Source organism: Bos indicus x Bos taurus, chromosome 22 (assembly GCF_003369695.1).
Source record: "Bos indicus x Bos taurus breed Angus x Brahman F1 hybrid chromosome 22, Bos_hybrid_MaternalHap_v2.0, whole genome shotgun sequence".
NCBI lineage: Eukaryota > Metazoa > Chordata > Mammalia > Artiodactyla > Bovidae > Bos > Bos indicus x Bos taurus.
The window spans coordinates 5,448,833-5,469,324 of record NC_040097.1 but is presented as its reverse complement, the minus strand read 5'-3'; the positions used below and the strand labels follow the sequence as shown (position 1 = coordinate 5,469,324).

Below are 20,492 nucleotides of genomic sequence, written 5' to 3'. Positions count from 1 at the left end.
CTGACTTGGATCACTGTGGTCTTGAATAAGTGTAATAGGCCTCGCTGCCCCACTATGTCTGAGAATGTTCTCTGTCTTTTTATGGCTCCTGGTCATGCCTCTTTCTTGAGGCTCACCATCTTGGTGCTCCAGTGGTCTGTCTCCCCAGTACTGGGCAGCAGGGGGGGATCTGCTCTGAGCCTCACCCCAATTCCCTGCTAACATGGGGGCCACATTTGTGACTTAGGTGACCATCTACGTGGGATGCCCAGATCTCATCTAATAATTTAACAAATGCTTTTGAGCACTTCTTGGGCCAGTCCTTGGGACCAGGCCTTAGGAGACAATAGAGGTCATGTCAGATATGGTTTCCACCCCATGGATCTACTACAGGCTTGCAAGTGACAGAAACAAACGTTGTGAATGGCTACTGGCATGTTTTGTGGGATCCAGGAGCACTTGGGATGACCTCACTTCTGAAAGGCTCAAGTCAAGTCAGCTTCTGGAACCTCATCAACCAGAATCCGAGGACATTCCCACTAGAATGCTGCCACTGACTTACATGAATCATTCCTATTTCTACTTGCTCTGAGCATCAGTTCAAAACTCTAAAGCCAGAGTGAAGAATCGTCTCATGTCCGCCTCTGCTGCAATCAGCTCCAAAGGGAGGTGGGAGCAAGTTGGCATAACATGGGCAGAGGACCAACAGTTCCCAGAGGAGCAGGAATCACTGTGAGCAGAGCAGAAACTCTAAAAAAAAAGACCAAAAAAAGGATTCATTACAAAGATCTTGAAGTCCAGCTGAGGAAATCTTATAAAGAACTACATTCAACTCAGCCTCATAGATGCTTAATTAACTGAAACTCAGGGATAGGTGGGTGTTAGGCACATTTTCACTTAGAAGGTGACATCTCCACTTATCTTTTTTAAAACCAAGTTTATTACATTCAATATATACAGTAATGGATGTGTGCTCAGTCACTTCAATTGTGTACAACTCTTTGCAACCCCATGGACTGTAGCCCGCCAGACTCCTCTATTCATGGGATTCTCCAGACAAGAATACTGGAGTGGCTTGCCATTTCCTACTCCAGGGGATCATCCCCACCCGGGGATCTAACCCAAATCTCCTGTGGCTCCTTCGTTGCAGGCGGATTCTTTACTCCTGAGCCACTGGGCAAGCCTGATGTATACAGTAAAATACACCTATTTTAAATGCAGAGCTCAATACATTTTGACAGATGTGTACAACCATGTCATCTCCATCTCAATCAAGATATAGAAGACTTGTATCACCTTAGAAAGATTCTCAAGTCCCTTTGCAGATAACGCTCTCCTTTAGGCCCCAGGCAGCCACTGAAGTGACTTCTGTCACTATAGATTAGTTTTGCTGATTCTAGAACTTTCTGCACGTGGAATGATACAGTATGGACTCTTTCTCCGTTAACATTTTGTCTAAGATTCAACCACATTTCAAAACCGTGTTTTGGAGCCTAAGAGAAAGAGAGAGGATGTTGTCGGGATGGAGACATGAAAGAGCAGAGTGTGCTTTAAACACCAGAATCAGTTTAGTGTGACCGACACAAGCAGTTTGAGCAGGCAGTGGCAGGACAGGAGCCGGATAAAGTGGAGAGAGACGATAACGTTGACTTCTACCTGAGCCCTGCACTCTTGAAAAACAGGGATGGTGAAGAAATCTCCCAACTCTTTTGTCCTCTGGAAATGGTTTACTGCAAAGAAACACCTCTTCCCATAGGACCTACATAAGATTCCTGATTGCTTCACTCAGTAGCTGTGGCAAGGTGACACACAGTGCTTCTGAATTCCTATTCTTTACCACATAAAAGATTCCCCGAGGTACTGTTTCCACTGATCAATAGAACAAAATGCTGGTCAACAAAATTTTAAACTTCTCTCATTTTTCCAGTCTCCTTCATTTTTGCACGCCCTCAGCCTGAGTCTGTGTAGTCAAAGCTATGGTTTTTTCCAATAGTCATGTAGGGATACAAGAGTTGGATCTTGAAGAAGGCTGGATGCTTTTGAAGAACGATGCTTTTGAACTGTGCTGTTGGAGAAGACTCTTGAGAGTCCCTTGCACTGGAAGGAGATCAAACCAGTCAATCCTAAAGCAAATTAATTCTAAATATTCATTGCAAGGACTGATGCTGAAAGTGAAGCTCCAGCACTCTGGCCACCTGATGCAAAGAGTCAACCCATTGGAAAAGACCCTGATGCTGGGAAAGATTGAAGGCAGAAGTTCTGAGAAGGGGGTGACAGAGGATGAGATGGTTTGATGGCATCACCATCTCAATGGACATGAGTTTGAGCAAACTCTGGGAGATAGTGAATGACAAGGAAGTCTGGCATCCTTCATTCCATGGGGTCATAAAGAGTCAGCCATGACTTAGCGACTGAATAACTGAACAGCAACAGCCCAAGGTGAGCTTCCCAGGTGGCCTAGTGGTAAAGAATCTGCCTGCCAGTGCAGGAGACATAAGAGACGTGGGTTTGATCCCTGGGTCGGGAAGATGCCCTGGAGGAGGTCATGGCAGACCACTGCAGTGTTCTTGCCTGGAGAAACCCACCGACAGAGGAGCCTGGTGGGCTACAGTCCCTGGGGTCGCAGAGAGTCAGACATGACTGAAGCAATGTGGCACACACGCACAGCCTGAGTCAGCATATGACTCCTTCTGCGAACATGCAGGCCTCAACCGAAAACATCCTCTGACTTACTACTGTTTAGTCAAGCCACCCTTTCTTCCCACTCTTCCACATCTAGTTCTTTCTGGCTTTCTTCACTCTTCAAGGAAAAACTCTTTTTGCCTAATCCCTGAGACACCTGCAAAATCACATTTAGAATCAAACCCCACACCCACCAGTGACACTCAGAGGGCTCAAATAAAACCTTGTGCACACAAGGACGCAGGGACTCCATAGAGAGTGAAGCAGACCTGCCTTTGAGTGTTTGAGCGTCTCCTGCATAGACACAGGTCAGCAGTGGCCTGCTTCAGGGGCAGGGGCTCTGGGTGCAGCAGACCCGGGAGGCGCAGTGTGAGCCCCGCCATAGAGCCACCAAGCAGACAACCCACTCACTGGAGAACAATTACACTGAAGAAGTCCTCACACTGCTGGGAAAGTTCTAGGGCCCACAACAGAATTCCCAGCCTGGAGATCCAGCAAAGGGTTTGAGAACCCCCTAGAGAATTGGACTTTGAAGGCCACTGGGATTTGATTACAGAACTTCCACAGGATAAACAGACTCTTGGAGGGCAAAACAAAACCCTGTGTGCACCAGGACCCAGGAGAAAGGAGCAGTGACCCCACAAGACACTGAGCCAGACTTGCCTGTGAGTGTCCAGGAGTCTCTGGTGGAGGTGTGGGTCAACAGTGGCCTGCCATGAGATCAGGGGCACTGAATACAGCAGTACTGGCATAAGTCCTTTTGAAGCAGGTCACCATTACTGCCATTACCCCTACCATAGTTTGGCCTCAGGCCAAACTACAGGGAGGGAACACAGACCCACCAATCAACAGAAAGTTGGATTAAAGATTTACAGAGCATGGCCCTGCCATCAGAGCAAGACCCAGTTTCCGCCATAGCCAGTCCCTACCATCAGGAAGCTTCCACAAGCCTCTTATCCTTATCCATCAGAGGGGAGACAGAGTGGAAACCACAATCACAGAAAACTAACCAAACTGATCACATGGACCACAGTCTTGTCTAACTCAATGAAACTATAAGCCATTCCATGTAGGGCCACACAAGATGGATGGCTCATGGTGGAGAGCTCTGACAAAATGTGGTCCACTGGAGAAGGGAATGGCAAACCACTTCAGTATTCTTGCCTTGAGAATGCCATGAACAGTATGAAAAGGCAAAAAGATGGGATACTGAAAGATGAACTCCCCAGGTCAGTAGGTGCCCAATATGCTACTGGAGATAAGTGGAAAAACAGCTTCAGAAAGAATGAAGAGATGAAGCCAAAGTGGAAACAATCCCCAGTTGTGGATGTGACTAGTGATGAAAGTAAAGTCCAATGCTATAAACAACAATATTGCATAGGAACCTGGAGTGTTAGGTCCATGAATCCAGGTAAATTGGAAGTGGTCAAACAGGAGATAGCAAGAGTGAACATCGACATTTTAGGAATCAGTGAACTAAAATGGACTGGAATGGGTGAATATAACTCAGATGACCATTATATCTACTACTGTGGGCAAGAATCCCTTAGAAGAAATGGAGTAGCCCTCATAGTCAACAAAAGAGTGTGAAATGAAGTACTTGGGTGCAATCTCAAAAATGACAGAATGATCTCGGTTTGTTTCCAAGGCAAACTATTCAATATCACAGTGATCCAAGTCTATGCTCTAACCACTAATGCTGAAGAAGCTGAAGCTGAACATTCTATGAGGACCTATAAGACCTTCTAGAACTAACACCAAAAAAAAAGATGTCCTTTTCATTATAAGGGACTGGAATGTAAAAGGAGGAAGTCAAGAGATACCTGGAGTAACAGGAAGTTCAGCCTTGGAGTACAAAACGAAGGAGGACAAAGGCTAACAAGTTTTGTCAAGTGAACGCACTGGTCATAGCAAACACCCTCTTCCTACAACACAAGAGACAACTCTACACAGGGACATCACCAGATGGTCAATACGGAAATCAGACTGATTGTATTCTTTACAGCTGAAGATGGAGAAGCTCTATACAATCAGCAAAAGCAAGACTAGGAGCTGACTGTGGTTCAGACCATGAACTCCTTATTGCCAAATTCAGACTTACATTGAAGAAAGTAGGGCAAACCACTAGAGCATACAGGCATGACCTAAATCAAACCATTACGATTATACAGTGGAAGTGACAAACAGATTCAAGGGGTTAGATCTGATAGACAGAGTGCCTGAAAAACTATGGACAGAGATTTGTAACATTGTACCGGAGGTGATGATCAGAACCACACCCAAGAAAAAGAAATGCAGAAACGCAAAATGGCTGTCTAAGGAGGCCTTACAAATAGCTGAGAAAAGAGGAGAAATGAAAAGCAAAGGAGAAAAGGAAAGATATATCCATCTGAATGCAAAGTTCTGAAGAATAGCAAGGAGAGATAAGAAACCCTTCCTAAGTGATCAGTACAAAGAAATAGAGGAAAACAATAGAATGGGAAAGACTAGAGATCTCTTCAAGAAAATTAGAGATACCAAAGGAAAATTTCATGCAAAGATGGGCTCCATAAAGGACAGAAATGGTATGGACCTAACAGAAGCAGAAGATATTAAGAAGAGGTGGCAAGAATACACAGAAGAACTGTACAAAAAAGATCTTCATGACCCAGATAACCATGATAATGTGATCACTTATCTAGAGTCAGACATCCTGGAATGTGAAGTCAAGTGGGCCTTGGGAAGCATCACTACGAAAAAAGCTAGTGGAGGTGATGGAATTCCAGTTGAGCTAGTTCAAATCCTGAAAGATGATGCTGTGAAAGTGCTGCACTCAATATGCCAGCAAATTTGGGAAACTCGGCAGTGGCCACAGGACTGGAAAAGGTCAGTTTGCATTCCAATGCCAAAGAAAGGCAATGCCACAGAATGCTCAAACTACTGCACGATTGCACCCATCTCACACGCTGGCAAAGCAATGCTCAAAATTCTCCAAGTGAGGCTTCAACTGTACGTGAACCGAGAACTTCCAGATGTTCAAGCTGGATTTAGAAAAGGCAGAGGAACCAAGATCAAATTGCCAACATCTGTTGTGTTATAGAAAAAGCAAGAGATTTCCAGAAAAACATCTACTTCTGGTTCATTGACTATGCTAAAGCCTTTGACTGTGTGGATCACAACAAACTGTGGAAAATTCTTAAAGAGATGGGAATACCAGACCACCTGGCCTGCCTCCTGAGAAATCTGTATACAGATCAAGAAGCAACAGTTAGAACTGGATATGGAACAATGGACTGATTCCAAATTGAGAAAGAAGTACATCAAGGATGTATACTGTCACCCTGCTTATTTAACTTAAATGCAGAGTACATCATGAGAAACGCTGGGCTGGATGAAGCACAAGCTGGAATCAAGACTGCTGGGAGAAACATCAATAATCTCACATATGCAGATGACACCACCCTTTTGGCAGAAAGTGAAGAGGACCTAAAGAGCCTCTTGATGAAAGTGAAAGAGGAGAGTGAAAATGCTGGTTTAAAACTCAACATTCAAAAAATGAAGATTATGGCATCCGGTCCCATCACTTCATGGCAAATAGATGGGGAAACAATAGAAACAGTGAGAGACTTTATTTTCTTGGTCTCCAAAATCACTGCAGATGGTGACTGCAGCCATGAAATTAAAAGATGCTTGCTCTTTGAAAGGAAAACTATGACTAATCTAGATAGCATATTAAAGAGCAGAGACATTACTTACTGACAAAGGTTCATATAGTCAAAATTATGGTTTTGTATAAACCATAGTAGTCATGTATGGATGTGAGAGTTGGACTATACAGAAAGCCAAGCACTGAAGAATTGATGCTTTTGAACTGAGGTGTTGGAGAAGACTTGAGCGTCCCTTGTACTACAATGAGATCAAACCAGTCAATCCTCAAGGAAATCAGTCTGAAATATTCATTGGAAGGACTGATGCTGAAGCTGAAGCTCCAATACTTTGGTCATCTGATGCAAAGAACTGACTCATTGGAAAAGACTCTGATGCTGGAATGATTGAAGGCAGGAGATGGGGACAACAGAGGATGAGATGGTTGGATGGCATCACTGACTCGATGGACATGAGTTTGCGCAAGCTCTGGGAGTTGGTAATGGACAGGGCAGCCTGGCATACTGTGGTCCATGGGGTCACCAAGAGTCAGACATGACTGAGAGACTGAACCGAATGAGAAGCCTACAGAGCTTTGGTTGGCGTGGTGTCCCCACTGCTCTAGTCCTCCCCTCCCCCACCACACCCTCTGCAATAAATCTTCTGAATAAAGTATCTCCTTAATAAGTCTTGGAGCAGGAAATGCAACCCACTCGAGTATTCTTGCCTGGAGAATCCCATGTTCAGAAGAGCCTGGCGGGCTGCAGTCCATAGGGTGGCAAAGAGTCAGACATGACTGAGTGACTAAGCACATAAATAAGTCTGAGTTTGTTTTCTTATTTTGCAGTCAAATATGTTTCCACTAGAATCATAGCCCCAAAGATTTTTAACCTTCAAAAAGTCAAAACTTTTCATATCTTCTGTTCTTTCATGTGTAAAATGGGGATGATATAATTTTTGCCTTGCAGTACCTTTGTGATGATTAGAGATGGGAAACCGTGGAACTATGATAGATAATCAATAAATAGTATTCTATAGAGTTACGTTAGAGTCCTGGCCTTGTATGTCAGATTAAGTTTACACTCACTGTTGTGTCTTTAACACTGTCCAATGCTTGCAACATAGTATACTCTCAATAAACAATTTGGAATGAACAACTTTATCCCTTGATACCAGGAAGCTGTGAGAAAAATACCTGGTTTAGAAAGAGGAGGTTGGTCACTGTTGACTTTCATCCGGCCCTAAATGGCTTTCCTGATAGCTCAGTTGGTTAGAATCCACCTGCAATGCAGGAGACCCCGATTTGATTCCTGGGTTGGGAAGATCCGCTGGAAAAGGGACAGGCTACCCACTCCAGTCTTCTTGGGGTTCCCTGGTGGCTCAGCTGGTAGAGAATCTGCCTGCCACGTGGGAGACCTGGGTTCAATCCCTGGCTGAGAAGATCCTCTGGAGAAGTGAAAGGCTACCCACTCCAGTATTCTGGCCTGGATTATTCCATGGACTGTATATAGTCCATGGGGTCACAAAGAGTCGGGCACCAACTAAGCGACTTTCACTTCACTTAATGCATTAAAAAGGGCCTGTCTCTCCACACGTGCCTCCCTAAGGGTCCCTGTGATACAAAATTTAATGCTGCCTGGAAAATGGAAGTGATAATTCCTGTCATTCTCAAATCACTACGGCCATATATACACATTGCCACCTCCGATAGAGAGGCTGTCCCCCGGTTCTCCCAAGGGGGCGTGACCAGCCTCCTGATGACCCGCCTTTCCCAGGGTCCAGGTTCCTCCCACTGCGCCGGGTGCTAGGGTCTCCTTCACTGGGCCGACCAGCGCGTCCTTGTGCGCATGCGCGCACCCCCCTCACGCCTGCGGGGGCGGGGCCACTGCGTCATCGGGACGCGCGCCGCGGACAGCGCCGCGGTTGCCGGAAGTTGGGCGGCGGTAAGTGAGCCGCGCCGTTGAGGAGGACAGGGGTCCTGCGAGGTCGGTTTCTGTAGCCCTGGGCCTGAGGGGTGAGCTCGGCGGTGAGGTCGAGGGTCACGGCGGGTCTGAGGAGCCTCCTTCAAGAGGCGGGCCTCCCTCCTCTAGGGAGACACACCGACTCTGGCTCTCGCCTTCTGTCTGCGGTCACGTCCCCCTCAGGCTGATTCAGCCCGGGGTCTTCCGACTAGGAAGCTTTTGCTAATTAACAAAGTAATTCCCGCCTGTCCCCTGGCAGCGAGTGCTCTGAACATCCTGTGTGGGCACACGGGGGACAAGCACGCCTGGGCTCTCTCTCCTGGCTTTGCCCGGTTTTGCTGTGACTGGCGCGTCTTTTCTGGCCAACTCCTCTCCTCCCTTCATGTGGCATGATGTTGAAACGCTTTTAAGGAGCTGAGTACAGGGCTCACATGCAACCGCAAGGTCCTTTTTCTGTTCCAGCCAGTTTCTCATGGTAGAGAATAAGTGTAAATACTGATCGAGCTGCTGCTGCACATCTAGCACTGCTCTGCAAGCTGGGGATACCAAAGTGAGTAAGGTACACATCCCTGTCCTCGAGTTAATTTTTTTTTTTAAGTCAAGGAGATAGCGCTACAGTATGAAACAGTTGTAGGGGGTTGCTGGCGGACTTAGGGTGCTCGCAGGTCAGGCTGAGGCATCAGTAGGCTTCGGTCCTAAAGGATGAGCAGGATTAGTCAGGTGAAGAGGGCAGTGAGGTGGGACGATATCCCAGACATTTGGAGTGGCATGAACAGAAGACTATCCATTGAGTGACCAGCAAGGAGTTCACTCAAGCTGGAATGCTCTGTTGTGGAAGAGGCAACTCTGGAAGCCAGATCATGAAGGATTGTGTGGGCGACAGCGTGAGGAGCACAGACTCTGGAAGCTGAGGTGCTTGTGTGCCATGTCTGGCTTTGCCACTGAGCTAGTTTGTGAGCTTGGGCTGGTCACTCCCTTTCTTAGCTTCAGTTTCTTCATCTGTAAAAGGAGCAAATAGGGAGTTCCCTGGTGGCCTACTGGTTAGGATTCTGGGCTTTCACTGCTTTGACTGGGGTTCAATTCCTGATCAGGGAACTGAGATCCTACAAGCCACATGACGTAGCCAAACATCCCCAACCCCACCCCAGCCCCGCCCCCCCCCAAAAAACAGAACAAAAACAAAGGGCAGACATTAACCCACCTTCTAGGGTTGCTGTGAGAAGTGAATTAGAGGATGTTAGCCACTTGACACTGCTGCTGCTCCTGCTAAGTCTCTTCAGTCGTGTCCCACTCTGTGCGACCCCATAGATGGCCCACCAGGCTCCGCCATCCCTGGGATCCTCCAGGCAAGAACACTGGAGTGGGTTGCCATTTCCCTCTCCAATGCATGAAAGTGAAGAGTGAAAGTGAAATTGCTCAGTTGTGTCTGACTCTTTGCGACCCCATGGACTGCAGCCCACCAGGCTCCTCCATCCGTGGGATCCTTCAGGCAAGAGTCCTGGAGTGGGTGCCACTGCCTTCTCCACCACTTGGCACTGGTGGACAGTGAACAATAAACTGCTGCAGTTACTGTTGCCAAGTTAAGACATGTTAAGAAGCTTTATTTGGAAATGTGGGTGTGAGGGGTAGAGCCCTGAGGAATTTTAAGCAGGGTTGTGCCATGGTTTTATCTCTTTTAAAGTAGCCAGGCAGTGATGTGCTTATTAGAGTGGGCAGGAAGGACCTGTAGGTAGACCGGGCAGGGCACCGTTGCTGTAGTCCAGGTGCCGGAGGAGGGGGGCCTGAACCAAGGCAGCACCTGTGGGGATGGAGAGGGGTGGGTGCGTTCAAAGACAAGGAAGTGAGATTCGCTGGACTGGTAACTGGTTGGATGATGCTGGGGGAGTCAGGATTTTGGGGGTCGAGGATGGAGAATGAACCCTCTATGTGGAGATAAAAATGATAAGTAGTTTGGTCAGTACCCTTGACCTCAGAGATTTTATTTGGAAGTCAGAATGACCTCTGTCTTCCACTTTTGCTCATGGAAAAAAGATTCTCTGATGCCTTCCTCCTCTCTTTCTCCCGATCCTCCCTGCTTTTTCTAGTGACGCCCCACTGTGTGTTCAGTTCAGTTGCTCAGTTGTGCCCGCCTCTTTGTGACCCCACAGACTGTAGCACGCCAGGTTTTCTTGTCCATCATCAACTCCTGGAGCTTGCTCAAACTCGTGTCCATTGAGTCAGTGATACCATCCAACCGTCTCATCCTCTGTCATCGCCTTCTGCCTTCAATCTTTCCCAGCGTCAGTGTCTTTTCCAGTGATTCAGTTCTTCACATCAGGTGGCCAAAGTATTGGAGTTTCAGCTTCAGCATCAGTCCTTCCAATGAATATTCAGGACTGATTTCCTTTAGGATTGACTGTTTTGATCTCCTTGTAGTCCAAGGGACTCTCAAGAGTCTTCTCCAACACCTCAGTTCAAAAGCATCAGTTCTTCAGCATTCAGCCTTTATGGTTCAACTGTCACATTCATACATGACTACTGGAAAAACCATAGCTTTGACTAGGTGGACCTATGTTGGCAAAGTAATGTCTCTGCTTTTTGATATGCTGTCTAGGTTGGTCATAGTTTTTCTTCCAAGGAGCAAGCGTCTTTTAATTTCATGGATGCAGTCACCATCTGCAGTGAATTTGGAGCCCAAGAAAATAAAGTCTCTCACTGTTTCTATTGTTTCCCCATCTATTTGCCATGAAGTGATGGGATGGGACTGGATGCCATGATCTTCATTTTTTGAATATCGAATTTTAAACCAGCATTTTCACTCTCCTCTTTCATCAAGAGGCTCTTTAGGTCCTCTTCACTTTCTGCCAAAAGGGTGGTGTCATCTGCATATGTGAGGTTATTGATGTTTCTCCCAGCAGTCTTGATTCCAGCTTGTGCTTCATCCAGCCCAGCGTTTCTCATGATGTACTCTGCATTGAAGTTAAATAAGCAGGGTGACAGTATACATCCTTGATGTACTCCTTTCTCAATTTGGAATCAGTCCATTGTTCCATGTCCAGTTCTAACTGTTGCTTCTTGATCTGTATACAGATTTCTCAGGAGGCAGGCCAGGTGGTCTGGTATTCCCATCTCTTTAAGAATTGTCCATGGTTTGTTGTGGTAAACACAGTGAAAGGCTTTGGCATAGTCAGTAAAGCAGAAGTAGATGTTTTTTTGGAATTCTCTTGCTTTTTCTATAACCCAACAGACGTTGGCAATTTGATCTCTGATTCCTCTGCCTTTTCTAAATCCAATTTGAACATCTGGAAGTTCTCGGTTCACGTACTGTTGAAGCCTCACTTGGAGAATTTTGAGCATTGCTTTGCTAGCATGTCAGATGAGTGCAATTGTGCGGTAGTTAGAACATTCTTTGGCTTTTCCTTTCTTTGGGGTTGGAATGAAAACTGACCTTTTCCAGTCCTGTGGCCACAGGGTGTTCAAGGGGGAACCAGTAGGTGCTGCTCTGTCACCAGGCTGGCAACGTGCATCTCCATGATCTTGGTGGGCTGGGTGTCAGCCGGTCCACCTGATCTCAGAATGATCACCTCTGGGGTTTTCACACCGTCTTTCTGCTTACCCTCCTTTGACCTTGTTCCAATGTGTCAGTCTCTCTGTGAGTGTGGCATAGAAAGCAAGTCCTTTTCCCATGGAGCCTGGCCATGCGGAGCAACACTGTACTCACTGTCCTTGCCGGAATCCAAGACCCCACAGTGACTCTGCTAGGCTTCGTCATGGGCACTTGATGCTGTCGACACCGTCACACTGTCTGAGAGTCAGTGTGATGCTGTCTGCGCATCCCTCCTCATCTCTCGTGTGTTCATCCGTCTCCCAGCCGCCTTTGTTGCTTTTGACTTCGCTGAGTTGTAGCCATCAGTCAAGGCTTCTCAGCTTGTATCACTACAAACTTAAATCCAGCCAACCCTATGGCTTTGCCTTTTATTTTAATTCCGTGGGGGGGGAAATGGTGTTTGTTCTAAGATTAATTCCTTTACTTGTGCTGAGATCCCTTTATCAGTTCCTTTTCCTCAGGACCTGGTTCCCATCATTGTTCCCATTTCTTTCCTGTTTAACTAACCCTTCCATTTACTATCCATCCCCCCCTACCCCCGTTTTTACTTTCATTTTTGCAAAAACAAAACACCCTCCTGTTACCCTCTGCTCTACCCCGTCGCAGCCACACTTCTTGGACAAGTTGCCACCTCTGCTGCTTGAAGTCAGCATTCACTGAAATTCTACTTCTGCAGCAGCCCTCCCCGCAAACCACTCTCCTCCAAGTCACCAGGCCTCGGTGTTGCCAGAACCCCTGAACTCTTTGCCTTCCTTCTCTTCTTCGCCTTCTCAGTATGTCTGACATTGATGCTCTCCCTTCACTTGTGAAAAAGCACTCCTGGTTCGAACTCTGTCTCTGGCCGTTTCCCCTCAGTTTTCATCGCAGGCTCTTTTCTTCCTTTTGTCCCTTAAATGCTGGTTTTCTCCAAGGCCTGGTCTCATACTCACGCTCATCTCTATGCACAGCATAAACTCTCATCCCTGGGCCAGTGACCTCTGCTCTGGCTCTCGAGTCCAGATCTCTCCTGAGCACCAGCCCTCCGTCTCAGCGAGTCCCAAGCTAAGGTCATCATCTTCTCTCCAAACCTGTGACTCTTCTTCCTGTCTGTACTCTCTCGCATTCCCCTTCTGCATTTATTGATTCCAGGCAGAGCCCTTCGAGTCCTCTTGGACTTTTCCTACTCACACCATGCCTCCCGTCCTCCTGGTGCTAGTCAGAGTTCCACAGCTTCTCGTCCCTTGATACTGACTGGACACGTTTTCATCATCTGCGTTTCCTCTCCCCCTGCCTTAGATCAGGCCCCTTTTCACTTCCTGCCTGTGTTCCTGCCTGGCCTCCGAGCTGCTTGCCTGGCCTCAGCAGTCTGGCCCTAACTATTGCTGGAGTGCCCTTTCTGAAATAATAGATCTTTGCGGGACTTCCCTGGCAGTGCAGTGCTTAAGACTCCATGCTCCCACCACAGTGGATGTGGGTTCAGCCCCTGATCGGGGAACTAAGGTCCCATATGCTGTGTGCTCCCAAAATGTAAAAAGCAAACAGAGCCCCCCAATATTTGCTAAAATACAAATCAGTAGCTTTTCATGGAAGGTCTTTCGTGATTTGGCATTTGCCTACTTTATGGGCGTGGTTTCCAGCTCCTGTGGCGCACGAACCTTGCCTTCTTACCACACAAAACTCTGGGTGTGTTCTGAAATGGACCATGCTGTTTCCTTGGTACATAGATTCGGTCATCAGGAAGTATTTATTGGGCACCTGTGGGGGGCAGGTGCTGGGAAAACAGCGATTGATGGAGGAAAATGAGAAGCTGACACAGTGCCTTTCTCAAAGAGCTTTTCTTGTAGCAGTGAGGACCAACGTTCACACTGCGCGTGTGCTCTGGAGGGGAGGTGGTGGCTCCCTTTGTGGGTCGGATACAGGAAAACTGACCTGAGTGGGAGTTGAGGGAGTCAGGGAAGGCTCCCCTCTCATGATGGTTGAGCTGAGATCTGAAGGGAGAAGAGGAATTAAGCAGACAGTGGGCCCCTGGATGGATAAGAACGTTCTCAGCTTCTGCAGAGACTGTTGGGTGTTTCCAGAATTGCAGATGTGGAACTGAGACAAGCTTCCTCCTTTTGTCTAAACTGTCCCCACTCCCCAGCATAACCTTCCTCATCCAGCAGGACTGGTTTGGGCTGCAGCCGCCAACCACTCCCCTCTCTCAGCCGTCCAGAGGACTTTTGGAAGAGGGGGGAGCTGTTTTACTTTGTGATATAACCACAAGGCACAGCTGCATTGAAGAGGGTGCCGGGGGTGACAGGCACTCTGCGATGTGTGATGGTGGTGGTTGTTCAGTCGCTAAGTCATGTCTGATCCCGTGACCCCATGGACTGCAGCACGCCTGGTTTCCTTGTCCTTCACCATCTCGCGGAATTTACTCAACCTCATGTCCATTGAGTCGGCAATGCCGTCCCACCATCTCATCCTCTGTCGTCCCCTTCTGCCTTCAGTGTTTCCCGGCATTAGGGTCTTTTCTAATGAGTTGGCTCTTCACATCAGGTGGCCAAAGTATTAGAGCTTCAGCTTCAGTCTTTCCAGTGCACATTCAGGACTGATTTCCTTTAGGACTGACTGGTTTGATTTCCTTGCTGTCCAGGGGACTCTCAAGAGTCTTCTCCAAAACCGCAGTTCAAAAGCATCAATTCTTCGGCACTCAGCCTTCTTTATGGTCCAACTCTCACGTCTGTACATGACTACTGGAAAAACCATAGCTTTGGCTGTATGGACCTTTGTCAGCAAAGGGATGTCTCTGTCTTCTAATATGCTGTCTAGATTTGTCATAGCTTTCCTCCAAGAAGCAAATGTCTTTTAATTTCATGGCTGCGCTCATGGCAACCTACTCCAGTATTCTCACCTCTAGAACCCCAAACAGTAGGAGAAGACAATGTGTGGGACCAGCACCAAATGAAAAAGAGCTGTCCCACCAGCATTCAAGTGGTGTCCTTGTTGAGAATCTACTGCCAGTTCTCTTAAAAGCCTGGGCTCGAGGGTTTTTGTGGGAAACACCCCTTCCTCTTCAGGCTAATTTAGCTGTCCCTCCCTCCTCCTCCCATTACATCCGGTGCCAATGCTTACACCAGACAGCTGTGCTCTTTTACCTGTAACCTGCTGTATTGTCATTCCTGCTCTGTCTTACCTTGAGACTGTTAGCTCCTTAAACTCGGGAACCATGGCTTTTTGCCATCGAGTCCTGAAATTCAGCACAGGGTCTGGTACATCAGGACTTTCCTGGTGGCTCAGATGGTAAAGTCTGCCAGCAACGTGGGAGACCTGGGTTCTGTCCCTGGATTGGGAAGATCCCCTGGAGAAGGGAATGGTAACGCACTCCAGCATTCTTGCCTGGAGAATCCCATGGACAGAGGAGCCTGTCGGGCTGCAGTCCATGGGGCTGTGAAGAGTTGGACATGACTGAAGTAGCTACGCAGCAGCAGCTGGTACATCAAACCAGTGTCTATTGAAGGAACGATGAGGAAACCCCATGTTTTGGGTGTGTGTTTTATTGATGGTATGTTGATGGTATGTTCTTTTTGAGTGCCTCTTGTGTGCCACATTCATGCATTTTCTAGTTGAACCCTCAATAATTCTGCACTGCAGATGGTTTCCCATCTTACAGATGAGGAAGTAGGCTCAGAGAAGATAAATGACTTGCCCAAGGCTGTGTGGCTGGAAGTTTCAAAGGTGGGATTTGAACTTGGGTCTCTCTGGCTCATGAAGCTACACCCTTCTGTCTACCATATGTCTGTCTCCAGTGTATCAGATTGCATGGTTGTCCAGGTGTTTTTGTGGACTGAGACTTAAGGCCCTGGATTTACCTCTATGAAAATTTTATTGTTGTTGTTCAGTCGCCCAGTCATGTCTGACTCTTTGCGACCCCATGGACTGCAGCACGCCAGGCCTCCCTGCCCCTCACCATCTCTCAGAGTTTGCCCAAGTTCATGTTCACTGCATCAGTGATGCCGTCCAGCCGTCGCATCCTCTGACACCCTCTTCTCCTGCCCTCAATCTTTCCCACCTTCAAGGACTTTGCCAATGAGTTGTCTGTTTGCATCAGATGACCAAACTACTGGAGCTTCAGCTTCAGCATCAGTCCTTTCAGTGAATATTCAGGGTTGATCTCCCTTAAGATGGACCGAATTGATGTCCTTGCTGTCTGAGGGACTTTCAGGAGTCTTCTCCAGCACCACAGTTCGAAGGCATCAATTCTTTGGCATTCTGCCTTCTTTATGATCCAGCTTTCACAACCGTGGGTAACCACTGGGAAGACCATAGCCTTGACTATACAGACCTTTGTTGGCAGAGGAATGTCTCTGCTTTTCAACACACTGTCTAGGTTTGTCATCGCTTTCCTGCCAAGAAACAATCATATTCTGATTTCATGGCTGCAGTCACCATCCACAGTGATTTTGGGGCCCAAGAGGAAATCTGTCACTGCTCCCACCTTTTCCCCTTCTATTTGCCATGCAGTAATGGGGGCAGATGCCATTATCTTAGTTTTTTTAATATTTAGTCTTAAGCCACTCTTTCACTCTCCTCCTTCACCCTCATCAAGATGCTCTTTAGTTCCTCTGCACTTTCTGCCATTTAACAACTTGAAAATTGTAATCTTGATAAATAGGCCTGTCATTCCAGGTGGTCAGAATCTTTTATTCTAAATTTCTGTTATGCGTCATTGCTTCTTCCTATTCCTGTCATGTGTAGATTTTTGGTTTTTTTTGGTCGGGGTGGGTCTTGGTTGCTGTTCACAAGACTTTTCTGGTTGCCGCAAATGGGGACCACTCTCTAGTTGCAGTGCTTCGGCTTCTTACCGTGCTTCTCTTATTACAGAGCACAGGCTCTAGAGCATGCCAGCTCAAAAGTTGCAGAACATGGACTTGGTTGTTCTGTGGCATGTGGAATCTTCTCAGACCAGGGAGCAAACCCATGTCCCCAGGATTGGCAGGCAGATTCTTAACCTCTGGCCCACCAGGGAAGCCCCAAGTGTAGAATTAATAAGCAAACCTGTATTGTTATCTAAGTCACTGGTAAGATGTGGTTATAAGAATCAAAAGTGGGTCTTCTGCATTGCAGGCAGATTCTTTACCATCTGAGCCACCAAGGAATGTCCTTGCTGTAGCAAGGTTCAGTTCAATTCAGTCACTCAGTCGTGTCCTACTCTTTGCGACCCCATGGACTGCAGCACGCCAGGCTTCCTTGTCCATCACCAACTCCCAGAGCTTACTCAAAATCATGTCCATTGAGTCAGGGTTGCCACCCAACCATCGCATCCTCTATCATCCCCTTCTCCTCCTGCCTTCAATCTTTCCCAGCATCAGGATCTTTTCCAGCAAGTCAGTTCTTCTCATCAGGTGACCAAAGTATTGGAGTTTCAGCTTCAGCATCAGTCCTTCCAATAAATAGTCAGGACTGATTTCCTTTAGGATATAGACTGGTTGGATCTCCTTGAAGTCCAAGGGACTCTCAAGAGTCTTCTTCAACACCACGGTTCAAAAGCATCAATTCTTTGGTGTTCAGCTTTCTTTATGGTCCAGATCTCACATCCATACATGACTACTGGAAATACCATAGCTTTGACAAAGTAATGTCTTTGGCAAATGTTCATTGGCAAAGTAATGTCTCTGCTTTTTAATATGCTGTCTAGGTTGGTCATAACTTCTCTTCCAAAGAGCAAACGTCTTTTAATTTCATGGCTGACGTTACCATCTGCAGTGATTTTGGAGCCCCCAAAAATAAAGTCTCTCACTGTTTGCATTTTTTCCCCAATCTATTTGCCATGAAGTGATGGGACCGGATGCCATGATCTTATTTTTCTGAATGTTGAGTTTCAAGCCAACTTTTTCACTCTCTTCTTTTACTTTCGTCAAGAGGCTCTTTAGTTCTTTGCTGCCATAAGTGGTGTCATCTGACTATCTGAGGTTATAGGTATTTCTCCCGGCAATCTTGATTCCAGCTTGTGCTTCATCCAGCCTGCTGTTTTGCATGATATACTCTGCATATAAGTTAAAGAGGCAGGGTGATAATGTACAGCCTTGATGTACTCCCTTCCTGATTTGGAACCAGCCTGTTGTTCCATGTCCAGTTCTAACTGTTGCTTCTTGACCTGCATACAGATTTCTCAGGAGGCAGGTCAGGTGGTCTGGTATTCCCATCTCTTTAAGAATTTTCCACAGTTTATGGTGGAAACTCTCCAAAGAGAGTCACAGGCTTTGGCATAGTCAATAAAGCAGATGTTTTTCTGGAACTCTCTTGCTTTTTCTATAACCAATGGATGTTGGCAGTTTGACCTCTGATTCCTCTGCCTTTTCTAAATCCAGCTTGAACATCTGGAAGTTCACCGTTCATGAGCTGTTGAAGCCTGGCTTGGAAAATTTTGAGCATCACTTTGCTAGTGTGTGAGATGAGTGCAATTGTGTGGTAGTTTGAGCATTCTTTAGCATTACCTTTCTTTGGGATTGAAATGAAAACTGACCTTTTCCAGTCCTGTGGCCACGGCTGAGTTTTTCAGATTTGCTGGCATATTGAGTGCAGCACTTTCACAGCATCACCTTGCAGGATTTGGAATAGCTCAACTGGAATTCCATCCCCTCCACTAGCTTTTTGTGTAGTGATGTTTCCTAAGGCCCACTTGACTTCACATTCCAGGATATCTGACTCTAGATGAGTGATCACATTATCATGGTTATCTGGGTCTTGAAGATCTTTTTTGTACAGTTCTTCTGTGTGTTCTTGCCACCTCTTCTTAATATCTTCTGCTTCTGTTAGGTCCATACCATTTCTGTCCTTTATTGAGCCCATCTTTGCCTGAAATGTTCCCTTGGTATCTCTGATTTTCTTGAAGAGATCTCTAGTCTTTCCCATTCTATGCTGCTGCTAAGTCGCTTCAGTCGTGTCCAACTCTGTGCGACTCCATAGACGGCAGCCCACCAGGCTCCGCCGTCCCTGGGATTCTCCAGGCAAGAACACTGGAGTGGGTTGCCATTTCCTTCTCCAATGCATGAAAGTGAAAAGTGAAAGTGAAGTCGCTCAGTTGTGTCCGACTCCTAGCGACCCCATGGACTGCAGCGCACCAGGCTCCTCTGTCCATGGGATTTTCCAGGCAAGAGTACTGGAGTAGGGTGCCATTGCCTTCTATAGTTTTCCTGTATTTCTTTGCATTGTTCACCAAGGGAGGCTTTCTTATCTCTCCTTGCTATTCTTTGAAACTCTGCATTCAAATGGACGTATCTTTCCTTTTCTCCTTTGCCTTTCGCTTCTTTTCTTTTCTCAGCTATTTGTAAGGCTTCCTCAGACAACAATTTTGCATTTCTTTTTCTTAGTTGTGGTCTTGATCACTGCCTACTGTACAATGTCAGGAACCTCCGTCCATGGTTCTTCAGGCACTCTATCAGATCTAATCCCTTGAATCTACTTATCACTTCCACTGTATAATCCTAAGGGATTTGATTTAGGTCCTACCTGAATGGTCTAGTGGTTTTCCCTACTTTCTTCAATTTAAGTCTGAATTTGGCAATAAGGAGTTAATGATCTGAGCCACAGTCAGCTCCCAGTCTTATTTTTGCTGACTGTAGAGCTTCTCCATCTTCAGCTGCAAAGAATACTATCAGTCTGATTTCAGTATTGACCATCTGGTGATGTCCACGTGTAGAGTCTTCTCTTGTGTTACTGGAAGAGGGTGTTTGCTCTGACCAGTGCATTCTTTTGGAAACACTGTTAGCCTTTGCCCTCTGTACTTCAAGGCCAAATTTGCCTGCTACTACAGGTGTTTCTTGACATACTACTTTTGCATTATAGTCCTCTGTAATGAAAAGGACATCTTTTTTTTGGTGTCAGTTGTAGAAGGTCTTGTAGGTCTTCAGAGAACTGTTCAACTTTAGCTTCTTCAGCATTAGAAGGGGCATAGACTTGGATTACTGTGATATTGAATGGTTTGCCTTGGAAACAGAGAGCACGCTGTCGTTTTTGAGATTGCATCCAAGTACTGCATTTCAGACTCTTCTGTTGACTATGAGGGCTACTCCATTTCTTCTAAGGGATTCCTGCCCACAGTAGTAGATATAATGGTCATCTGAGTCAAATTCACCCATTCCAGTTCACTGATTCCTAAAATGTCCATGTTTACTCTTGCCATCTCCTGTTTGATCACTTCCAATTTACCCTTGATTCATGAACCTAACATTCCAGGTTCCTGTGCAATATTGCTCTTTACAGCATCGGACTTGACTTCCACCACCAGTCACATCCACAATGGGTGTTGTTTTTGCTTTGGCTCCATCCCTTCATTCTTTCTGGAGTTATTTCTCCACTGATCTCCAGTAGCATATTGGGCACCTACCGACCTGGGGAGTTCATCTTTCAGTGTCCTATCTTTTTGCCTTTTCACACTGTTCATGGGGTTCTCAAGGCAAGAATACTGAAGTGGTTTGCCATTCCCTTCTCCAGTGGACCACATTCTGTCAGACTTCTCCACCATGACCCATCTGTCTTGGGTGGCCCTACAAGGCATGACTCATGGTTTCACTGAGTTGGACAAGACTGTAGCCCATGTGATCAGTTTGGTTAGTTTTCTGTGATTGTGGTTTTCATTCTGTCTGCCCTCTGATGGATAAGGATAAGGGTTATGGAAGCTTCCAAATGGGAGAGACTGA

General features: G+C 46.5%; 1 protein-coding gene across 9 annotated transcripts in view; it reads left to right on the top strand.

Moving 5' to 3' along the window:
- The first annotated feature begins 8,158 nt into the window (after positions 1–8,158).
- The window catches only part of ATG7 (autophagy related 7), a 274,984-nt gene continuing 262,650 nt past the window's right edge, over positions 8,159–20,492 (top strand). For 5 of the 9 annotated variants that reach the window (XR_003507793.1, XR_003507795.1, XR_003507794.1 and 2 more), the window contains exon 1: positions 8,161–8,228. The gene's annotated coding sequence lies outside the window, so the exon portion shown is untranslated. The other 4 variants (XM_027523159.1, XM_027523157.1, XM_027523156.1 and 1 more) reach the window with 4 other exon arrangements.